The sequence below is a fragment of the Scomber scombrus genome, chromosome 12 (genome assembly GCF_963691925.1).
Source record: "Scomber scombrus chromosome 12, fScoSco1.1, whole genome shotgun sequence".
In the NCBI taxonomy this organism is placed as follows: domain Eukaryota; kingdom Metazoa; phylum Chordata; class Actinopteri; order Scombriformes; family Scombridae; genus Scomber; species Scomber scombrus.
The window spans coordinates 12,624,057-12,635,399 of NC_084981.1; positions in this window are offsets into that span (position 1 = coordinate 12,624,057).

An 11,343-nucleotide genomic window follows, 5' to 3' on the forward strand; every position below is an offset into this window, starting at 1 on the left:
ATGTGCAAGAATTACCTGACAGTGCTCAGTATAAGTTAGGAAATATGTCCCCTTAGTGCCTGGATCAATCTGAAGAAGCCGAAACATGTTGGTCTGAGAATGAACTTGCTCTTTGCCAAAATAATTTTCATGACTTTCCCCCTTCTTCATGCACAAATACGAGAAGTTGTGCATAGTCTCAAATGGTTGCTGGTCATTATATCTTTTTTTTTTTTAATTTTAAATGTGCAGCTGTCCAGTATTTCTTAAAAAGCCAGGATTGGTCCTTACTAACAAGTATAACATACCTACCTGCCTGTAAATCCTGTTTTTTTTTTTGGGGGGGGGGGGGGTTTACAAAGCAGAGAAAATCAATTTAAACAGCTGATAGAGTTCATGAGCATTTGAATTTCAATTTGTTGTTCAATAAATCCTCAGAGGACATAATATGGTCCATGCACTCCAGAACAACACATTGAAGAATTTCTGATATGATGCCTCTGATAGTAGCAATAGGCAGGATGACATTATTTGTCTGTACCTTGCCATGTTTCATGATGTGACAACACTATGGTTAAAGTTTGATTATAGGTTCAGGCACAAAAATGACTTGGTTAGGTTCAGGAAAATGTAGTTTGGGTTAAAATGACCATTTTATTAAAGTTAGGGGACCTTTGCCATTATGGTTACAATAATAACCAAGCTTTGATATTAAGAAGAAAAAAGGCAATAAATGGCAATTGATCACAGTCAATTGTGCTTTTAATTATTTGATTTTCATTAATAGTTTGACAGCCCTTTAATAGCTTAGTTACAGTGTCACTTAACTATTTATATTCAAGAACGGGATCTGAATACCTCTAACACTGACAAGTAAGGACAAAAATATTCAAATAAATATTGAGATGATATCATTTTCTAATTAGTTGATTTAGGTCAATTTTTAAAGTTAGAGTTAGGGTCATCCATGTGTTCATATAACATGGATTAGAACACCACAAATCATTAAACTCAACATTTTCGATCACCCTTTTATTTGAGCAAAATCAGATTTTAGGGCATTGGAATATCATGGCTCATGCATTTAATCTCGCTATTTTAGTTAGCCTGCATTCAAATAAATTAGCAGTTTAATATGTATGGAGATACAGCTGACACATAACTTGTTTATTTAATATACACAACCCATATTCTGTATTTTTTTTTTTTTTTTTTTGCAGTTTTCATCCTTTGAGGAAAGTAATATTTGCTTTCTGTAAGGGCAGTCAGTCTCATTTCAAAAAGCCTTTCATCAGTATCATTTGCTAGACATGTTCACAATACCCAGTATCCTCTATTCATATCAGTGAAAACAGGCTTTCCTGGAGATAAAACATACATTTATTTCACCATACAAATCATTAGTATGTTTACTATAGACATAACAGGCTAAACAAAATAAGTCAAACACCATACACAATGGCATGTAGGCTACCTGCTATATGCAGAGACCAAATGACAGAAGGTGAGTCACAGCAGGCGTTATGACTGCCCCAGATTTAGGTCAGCCAAATAACTCCAGGTGGCATGGGTCCTTCCCGGAGGACACAGTGCCGCCTGTATCTGGACCAAGGTTAGCAACAATGGCCCTGGGGGCATTATGGGACATTAATTTTTAATGTAAACTAACCCATCTCTAGTTGTGGGCACAAGGTGATGAGTGGTGTACTTGACTCTACATGCAGTTGTGTAAACCTTGTGGTGTAGCAGGTTGGATTGTATTCCTTGTTTATAATTCATTCCTTGAGTTCCAGTGGCAGCTATGAGACAAACACATTTAGCTTTTATCCAATGAAAACTGAAGCTTGTTGAACCGCTCAGAGGCTGCAGAGTGCTAAAGTAACAATATTTACTGGGTCCCAGGGGTGGGAACAGTAAAAAGATAATACCTGTTGAAGGAAGATAAAAAGCATAAAGTCAGAATGGGGACAATAATGTGGTTCTCAGACTTTTTTTCATTGGGGAGAGTGGCAAATAGTTTTAAGTACTTGATACTTGAATAATTTAATGTGAATTTGCATGTGGTTTTCAGTACCATTTTTAAGGCATAGGCAAGCTAGGCGATCGCCTAGAGCATCACCAGCTGGAGGGGCGCCAAAGAGGAGGAAGAAATATTTTGTAATAAATTCCACACACCCAATCTACTTTTTTTTTTTTTTAAAGTCCATGTGTGCATTTCAGTGTTAAAACACTGTGCACTGCACTAAACATCTGATGCTGAGAGGCAGACTCTCTATGCTAAAGACGAACACTGTATTGGAGGCTTACATGCCATAGCATTAATTAAACTGGCAGGTGCTTATTTTCTGACCCCATGGTTCATTTGCTCACACTGCTGTGCAAGACTTGTGTATGAATAACCTGATTATTTACATACCAATATCATCCACACCGGGATAAAGACTCATAAGTGGGCTATAGATAATATGTGCAGAGGTACACATTAGTCATATTATTGATTTTACTAAATCAGTAAGTGTAAGAAAAACCTATAATTATGAACAATTACACCTTGGAATTAGAAGGAATGTAGGGTTATCTGTCTACAGGACTGAGGTGTACTGTTTACCATGTTCACTATGCTTAGCATGCAAATATTTGCTAATTAGCAGGCTGATGGGAATGCCTTGGTTGTGGACTAGTTGTTGAGGAATGTCTTGGTTGTGGACTAGTTGTTGAGAAATTTCATAGCAATCCATCTAATAGTAGCTGAGATATTATATAAGTAAGTACCAAAGTGGTGGAAAAACTAATGACAAGCCTACCAACATACTAACATCAGCATCCCAAGAGCCAAGCCACTAGAATTGGCTAAAATAGCTGTTGGTTTCAATTGTATCTCTCATGTATCATATCATATGATATTATACCATATATGTTATCAGATGACACAACGCAGTAGTGGCCTCTCTGCTGAGGGCATTTGTTTTTTGTTTATTTCAGTGATATTTTGTAGGTGAACCACATCTCTGAGGTGCCACTTGTTCAAAACACTTCAGTATTTTGTTGGTTAGGAAGTGTTGGTCTAAGTCACTGACATCATATTGTCATTGTCTCACAATTTTAATGCAATAAATAAGGTGTGCACTGTAAGTTGCATAGTGGAGGAGGAACATAGTCAAAAATAGAATTAAAACAAGTATTGGATCATAAAACACAGTCAGGACATCCATATGTGAAAGTCAGATACTGATAATACATGCACCTCATACAGAGACTGTCTATGATGTGAAGGGGGGCAATCATGCTCCCGCATAAACCATAAGAAACCTGGATAATGTTCAAAATCACAGTGGAATATGAATAAGCAGGTAATGTTCCATATCATATCATAAACATGACATAAGATGGACATGTGTGCATGTAAAGGTACTAGCTGACAGACAATATTGATGACATTGCACACTCTAGTTGAGTGAAGTTGAATAAAGCTGCATTTATAATACTAAAATATTATGAAATTATTATAATTGTCATACAATATTACAATGCAATCAATCAATCAATCCCGGCAGGGGCACTAGTCTGGCCCTGGGCACCAAAATATCCAGAAGCAGTCTTGTTGGCATTCCAAACACAGAAAAAAACAAATGAACCACTTCAAAACAAAAGCTCTTTCAGATGTATGTGACATTATGTTAAAAGTACTATGCTGTAATTTCAAAGTCTTTCAGGCTTTCTTTTCGTCTTTTCTTTACCAATGTCTCGAATTCCTGCTGAGGTGATTACAAGGCAAGGGCCATGTGTACCTGCTAAGAGCTCTTTCTTTTGTATGCCAAGCACAATTTGAAAGCATATGACATTCACCCATGATTTGTCAGAAAACAATGTGAATTTCAAGGGAAGCTAGCTGTCTCTTCCCCTTAAGCAGCCAAAAGCCTACAGCAGCCAAGGAGACTTTTTCTTTGAAGTAACTTAATAGTGAATAGACACATTTCCATAGTGTTGTCTCACTGTCCTCATATATCCATATTAAGTATAAAGCATCTCATAGAAGAGGTTCTTATAACCTTAACAAGAAGAAAGCAATATTTATGTTTTATGTTAACTTTATCTCCTCTTGATGTGTATAAATGTTAACAGAATATATTTACCAGATCACTCTTAGAAATGAAATACATGTTGCATCTCAACAAATATATGAGAACTTAACAGGATTTATTGTATTACATATTTATATATATTTATATCATATTATGTTTTAATGTCATTAATTAATATGTCACTTTAGGAAGTGACAAGAAAGTAACTATTTAGATTCCACAGTCAGTTTATCTAAATAATGCCTATTTGGAAAATTGCTGGAAATTTGGTCAGTAATAATAGCACTATTCACTCAACATATCGAGCTGGAAGGTACCCAGCCAGTAAATGTTTTATCTGGACAGAACAACAGTGCTGCCTCTAGTGAACTATGTATAAATATATCACCAAATTTCAATAAATATAAATGTATTAAATAGTTTGGATATTTATTATAGCTGCATTACAGACTGAATAGTCATATACTGCATCTCTCTGTCAATAAGGTTATTTTTGTGAAAAAAAGTGTTAGTGGAGCTTTTAGTTGGGATTATTACTTGAATAATAAGCTGCTGTCCGCAAGTCCGCTTCTGTTCCAATTGCAGAATGATCGAACTGCATCCTCACATCCTCTGTACTCCCAAGTCGAACTTACCAAGTCCTAACTAGCAAGAAAGCAGGTACCAACATAGCGTACTTGCTATTGAAAAGGGCCCTGTGTCATATTGGCTTCAGTCAAAGCCTGGCACGCTTCCTGGTGGCTTGGTTGCCACATGTCGCCACTTCCTGTATCCATTCATACACGGTCCAGCCATTTACTAGATTTATCTTTTTTTTTTTTTTAAATCTTATTATTTTAAGTCAGTTCCTTTAAAGATATGATCAGCATTTGGAAACCTGACTGAATGGAGTAGGACATATCCTGGTGAGGTACAGTGTGTGATAAACTCAGCAAACTTACTCAGTCATGTCAGTTACACAGACATGTCTATCTCAAGTTTGCTAACACTAACCACCATGCACTACTGGTCATACCAGACAGAGTAAGACTGTGATAGCAAAATCTCAAAGTACCATATTGAACTGAACACAATTGAATTTTATCTCTTATGAATTCAGCTTTTAATTTGCAAGAGAACAATGTCCTATTTCTTTTTTCTAAAAGTCTCTTCTATATCTTCAATAATAGTTCTGGGAATTTGGGAGGTGATGACATCAAAATGTGTTTCACGATGTTTGAGGCTAATTCTGGTATAGTTATTTATCAAATGTCAATTTTTAAGCCAAGCAAAATTCTAAATAATTTACAGTTAAAGGGATTTTGAGGTCTACAATAGAATGACATACCTATCAGCACAGAGAAACAATCTTGACAGATATAATTGAAACTTTACATTAATAAATAATATGTGGATTTGAATTATATGACACTAAAAAAATGAATGGCCTGTCAAAATGTTCTTAGGTGGGGGGTGTTGTGGGAATTTGGAGTATTTCTAAAATCCTGATTATGGATTTGTTGATTTAATCAGCAACGAACAGAAAATAAAAAAGAATGGTTTAATGCACAGGAGTCGATTTCAGATAATGCCATCTTGTTTTTTGTAAAGTTGTCATTTGAAACAAAAATGATTCTTTAGCTCAGCGTCTCACTATTTCTTAGTGAGCTGTATAATATTTGCATAACAAGATCATCCTATGTAGCTAGAACTCCTGAGATGTCTTCAGTGTTCATAAACCCAGGTTACATTAATGACATTTGAACAGTTAAACTGACCCATATAGAAAATACCAATCTATATTAATGTGTTCTACTCCCTTTTCAATATATATTAATGCTGGGTATAAATTTCTGTAGGTATGTCGGTAGGCATTTCATCTGCATTCTTCTAGCATTTAATGGAGCTCCTGTTAATTATTCATCATCCTTTCAGCAATTGATGCGCAAAGGAAAATGCTGACTCAAATTTTTGTTTTTGTCTTTATCTATTTGGGGCATTATTAGGCAATGACAAATATGCGCAGTAAATTGAGGCAAATTACACACATAGCGTGTATGTTAAAGAATGTGCTTAAATATTGCCTCCTGGCTATTTCTTTTTTCAAACAGGATTCCCTTCTCATCACATGGTGCATTAGTGATCGGAAGCTGTGGCTACAGCACGCTGGTGCTCATGATTCTCCAGAGACTCAGAGTAAACATGTCACTGTGGGTTAGAGCTATGATCGCTTCTGTGTGTCTGCATGATCTGCATGATCAGTTAATCTGCTCTCTGCCATCACTCAGTGAACACAAAGCACTGCAGCAGTCAATTTGTTCTTATGTTACCGTACAGTAAAAATGGCCATTGTACATTCCCAGTGTAGGACTCATCCTATTAATGTTACATCATTCATAAGCCTAAATTGTTGCAAGTGTAAAGTTTATCTTGGCAGGATATTGGAAAGAATCTAGCCAAAAGTCACCACAAAAGTAATGTTTATCTCATCAGCACCAAGGATTTCCATTGATCATCTTTGTGAATCTTCTTGTCACAGTCTCAAATCGATTATGTTTTGTTACACTTAACACAATACTGACTGCTTGGTACAGGGCAGATTGTTTCAAACCTTCCCGCTCGAAGCGTAATTTGGCATAATTTAGTCTAATTTGTAATGCAGTGATTAGATACGACAGTTTTGATTACAATCAAGTATTCACCCAGGACATGGAATCAGCAATGTTAAATTGCCACTACAGAAATTGATAACGAATACTTAATTATATGCAGTAGCTTTAAAACTCTCATCCACTGCCTATTTATCCAATGTACTGATGACAATTATATGACAGAAAAACTTGTTAGCTTTTATTTGTGAGGTCCTATGTGAAATTAAAATGTGGTAATGAGAGAGAGAGATGCATGGAGAGACAGCTGGTGAGACTTTAGGTGTCAAAACTTCAATGAATGAGTTGAACATGTGGAGTGCAAAGGTTCTGGCAAACACTGCACACATTAAAAATCTTATCCAGTAGACTTTATCATGCACGTGTTGCTATGAGCTCTGGGAAACAGGGACCAGCATTTAAATTTTCTCTCTCTCATTTTACTTAACTTTTGCTTTAAACTGGTGAGGCTTTGTGCCCTCATTTTCATAGAAAATCTGCAAGTAAGGATACATGCGGAATGAAATTTGAATAGAACCTTTATGATATTTGCAATTCAACAAATCCACGCTCTTGTGGCAGGGTAATGAGTCGCGGAAAGTAGAAAAAAAGTTATTATTAATACATCCCGTTTCTGGATATAATAAGATGAAGCAATGCAACAGAATGTAGGTTAATTATGTATTTAAAATTCATTCATTCATTCATTTTGAGGCGAAGTTTTAGGATAAATAGTTCATCCCAGTTTTCTTTTTTCAATGTCCCAAATGCGTATTGAATGAGTGTGGCAGGTAGCACTTAACCAGCAGCTTCGGATAAGCAGAGACTGGAAGATGTCTGAATGTAGGATGTGTGACGATACTACCACGGATTATGCCACAAGCTCATTTCCATCCGCACGACAGTTATACAGTCTGCCCGCCAGTGAGGAAACTGAGCCAGACGGAGGGTGCACATTATAGCACTCGCTGCATAAATGCTGCTCACAAAGATGAAAATCAATTGGGACTCCAGCCAAACCCTTGCACCTGCCTCAACTCAAACACCAAACACATTTGAGTTGGCAGAGGTGAATATTACATATTCCCATAGAGAGAATATTAGAGGTCCCATTTAAAAATGTTTTTTAGATGTGGCACCTCTAAGATCTTTAAAGTGACACATTAACCAAGGCATTCAGAACAATAATCAAGTAATGCAAGAATATCTAAAGCTTCTCATTTTTCTGGAACAATGGATTCAATAATTCTGCTCACAGGTGTAATATCATGTATTCACATTTCAGTCACCATGTATTTACAATCTGTGATACTGTATAATTCAATATAATAAAACACATTTGTGCTTTCTCGTAAAAATTGCAATACTTACAAAGATACTTCTCCTTTGATGTGTTAATAATGAGATTGTTTTAACTGTGTTTACTTATGTCAAATGTCTATCCACATAGGTTTTGTAGCTGTAACATCTGTGGTAGCTAATGCTCTGTGAAGCACATTGTGCTTTCACCTGGAATGAAATGTGCAACATGAATTTCATTTACTTGCTTAAGTTGTACTCTGACAAGTGCCATGTTATGCATTAACCACAATATTTCTACACAACAAGCCTCATTCAAATCATTATCATTCATTTTCATTATCATTATGACTCCCGACAATAACAATTTTACAGCTCATGAACTAGCTGAGGAAATTAATGACAGAATCATGACAATAACAAATTATTGTTCAGTCTTTATATTTCTTATTATAGTGATGCTTCTCCATATAACATCTAATATTGACTATAGCTTTTGTCAAATATGAATGGAAAAAAAGAAGCAATCATGGATTTAAAAATTCACATGGACAAATAGACAACTATAGCTATGGCCAGTTATGATACTGTATATTGGTCAAACAAACATGTCTTGTATGCAAGGCCTGTAAACAAAAAGTAAACAAAATAACATGGTCAAATTCATTTATTTCAGCCATTTTTGTAAATCCAGATGGGCTTCAGTCTGGAGAAAATAAAAGATTGGCCTCAGATTGCAGTGACTGTCGCAGATTGTTTAACATGATGGTGATCCTATCATAGTATTGCCTGCCTACTCATGAGAGACAATAGGTCCCATGATTGCAATTCATTATGAGTGGCTTCCAAGGAATATTTTAGTATTTTAGAGGACCAGATGCATTCTATGATGCAAGCAGTGTTCCCTCATTACTTTCCAATATGGCAGGATGCTAATACCTCCCAGCACACTGCTAAACAAATACAAAATCCACTTATATACCAGGAAGAAGTCAAATTCCTTTCATCACAGACATAATTTGACCTCCATGGAAACAAAAGAAGTCTTGATCAGATGTATGTTATGTTATTTCTCATCAAAAGCAAGAAAACTTTCCAGCCTTGTGGTTTTACTGCTGCAGTAAAAGCCAAAGCTGGACTTTGTCCTTTTTACATAGCTGAGATTCATTTATTATTCGCTATTACTATCATTTTGTCTTCCCTCTACATCTGTCATCTCTGCTGTAAAAGGATTACATCATCGATTGAATTTTCCTCTATTCTGAGTTTGAAAAGGCATGTGAGATGAAGTGAACTATGAATACTGGAATTTAATATTTCTAAAATTATCAAGATTATGTTCATCTTTACACATAAGTGACCACTTATCTTAAAAATCTTAACTCAAGGTTCACTTGCTAGCTTTTTCCAAACCTTTTAACTACATGTTGAAATCTTCTTCTGTGCATGGAACAATCATGCATAATAGCTGGCTTTATATGGTATATATTTTATGATAAGTGTTTCTGTACACCGTTTTTTAAACTTATGCACCAAAACAAATGTAATTTTACTGAATGTAGAAATTACTACAGATAAAGGAATTGCAGTGGATCCAAACATATGTAATGTTTTTGATGTTGATGATGATGTTGTTTTTCTTTCAAACCTTCTTTTTAGAGCTGGGTATAGCCTACTTGTTGGATGGAGTGACACAGCTGTAGGCAGCAATCCATCTGTCCAACCCAAGTTTTAAATGTGTCATCTTTACCACAGTTTACATTTTTTGTAAGTCTTGCTGTTACACTTCACCATAATGAGAGAAGGTGTTGACCTATAATCTACTCAAATAACAAATACTGTTAGCAATACCGCCTTAAGCTAGAGTAAAACACATAGCTTTTAAGTTAATAATACTAGCTTTCATTTGATCCTCCCATTACATGGTATCCAGTGATAATGGCTGGCAACAGGTAAAGAAAATATTGTGGGAAAAACAATTCTATCAAAACCTCAGTACAGCTCAATGAAGCCGAATGATCCTTCTCAAGCTCGACTGGATAAAGTCAAACGTCTTGGTCGCAGACATCAATCCTGTTTATGGCTGTTAGGCTGGAGGATGTTTTCTTGCTCTGCTGTTCAACTCAGGCCCTCACAGCGAATGCTTCGAAAAGGATATCGCAAGAGCACTTATTCTGCAGCTCCGGGCAAAGCAGCTGTCTTCTGCAGCCGTGTGCTCATTTATGATTGATGCACACAATCCATTAATGTTAATGTTACTCGTATAGTATAAAGTAGTTAAATATTCACCTAAATGATGATTATGTATCGTAGGAAAAGAGGCAGACATCAGATGGTAAATATTTGTGCAGGAAAACTGAAAAAGAAACGTGTGCTACAAAACATTCATATCCTAGGATTTGGAAAAGCTTGCCTTGATTGTTTACGGAATCAAATTCTAATACTGGGACACAGTTGCTGATGTAACTGACACAGATGATGATGTCATTGTCCATTTGCTGCTTGGACAACCAAAGAATATGATGCATGATCCTGCTTGTAAGCTGTTTTGACATGGGTCAGCTGACACATGGCTGCGTGCCCTGAATTGAACCTCCCTCCAGAGGTGCAGGTGGAATATTCCAGATGTGTACAGCCAGAGCTCGTCTTTGCAAAGAGACTAGCCAAGGCAGTATCTGACAAGGTAAGCCGAAAGCAGCAAGCTCCATCAAACCGAATGAGGTAACTTAAAGTGAATAAAGCTTATGGTTCTCCTTGTTGGAATCTGCATTAACAAGCTGCAGGAACGTGGGAGCAGTGTGGGCAGAGAACTCAGCATGTATGGTACTAGAAGACTTTTGAATGTCCTGTAAGAACTGCGAGTGTGTTCAGATAGCATATATGTGGTTTTGATTGACCAATAATTTTACATTTTGTAGTCGAATTTCATGGTTGAACTCCAGGGTACGCAAAGTGAAATACAAGAATGCAAAGAATATAGCCTCATGAAACTTTTTAACTGAGCAAAATAAACTGCATTTCATTTGTGTACTCCCAACATGCCTTGAAATTAACTTCTTGGCTCACTAAGCACTGTAGCTAGTGAATTTTACTTGAAAACCACTCAGACTTCTTTCCTTGCCAAGCATTTTCCCTTTAAATAACTGTGCACAGCAGCCTTGAAAGGTTGCGAGATTTGCACCATCACAAAATAAGAAAAGAATGGCTACGGGCTTCATGGCATAAACCTGTAAAATGGGAGCATGTGCTAAAAAGCTTCGATTTGTCTGTCTATCATGTACATGTATTTGAATATGAAAATTGAATAGACATCTTAAAAATGAGTAGCGCTAACCCAGTTGTGGTTATTTATTTAG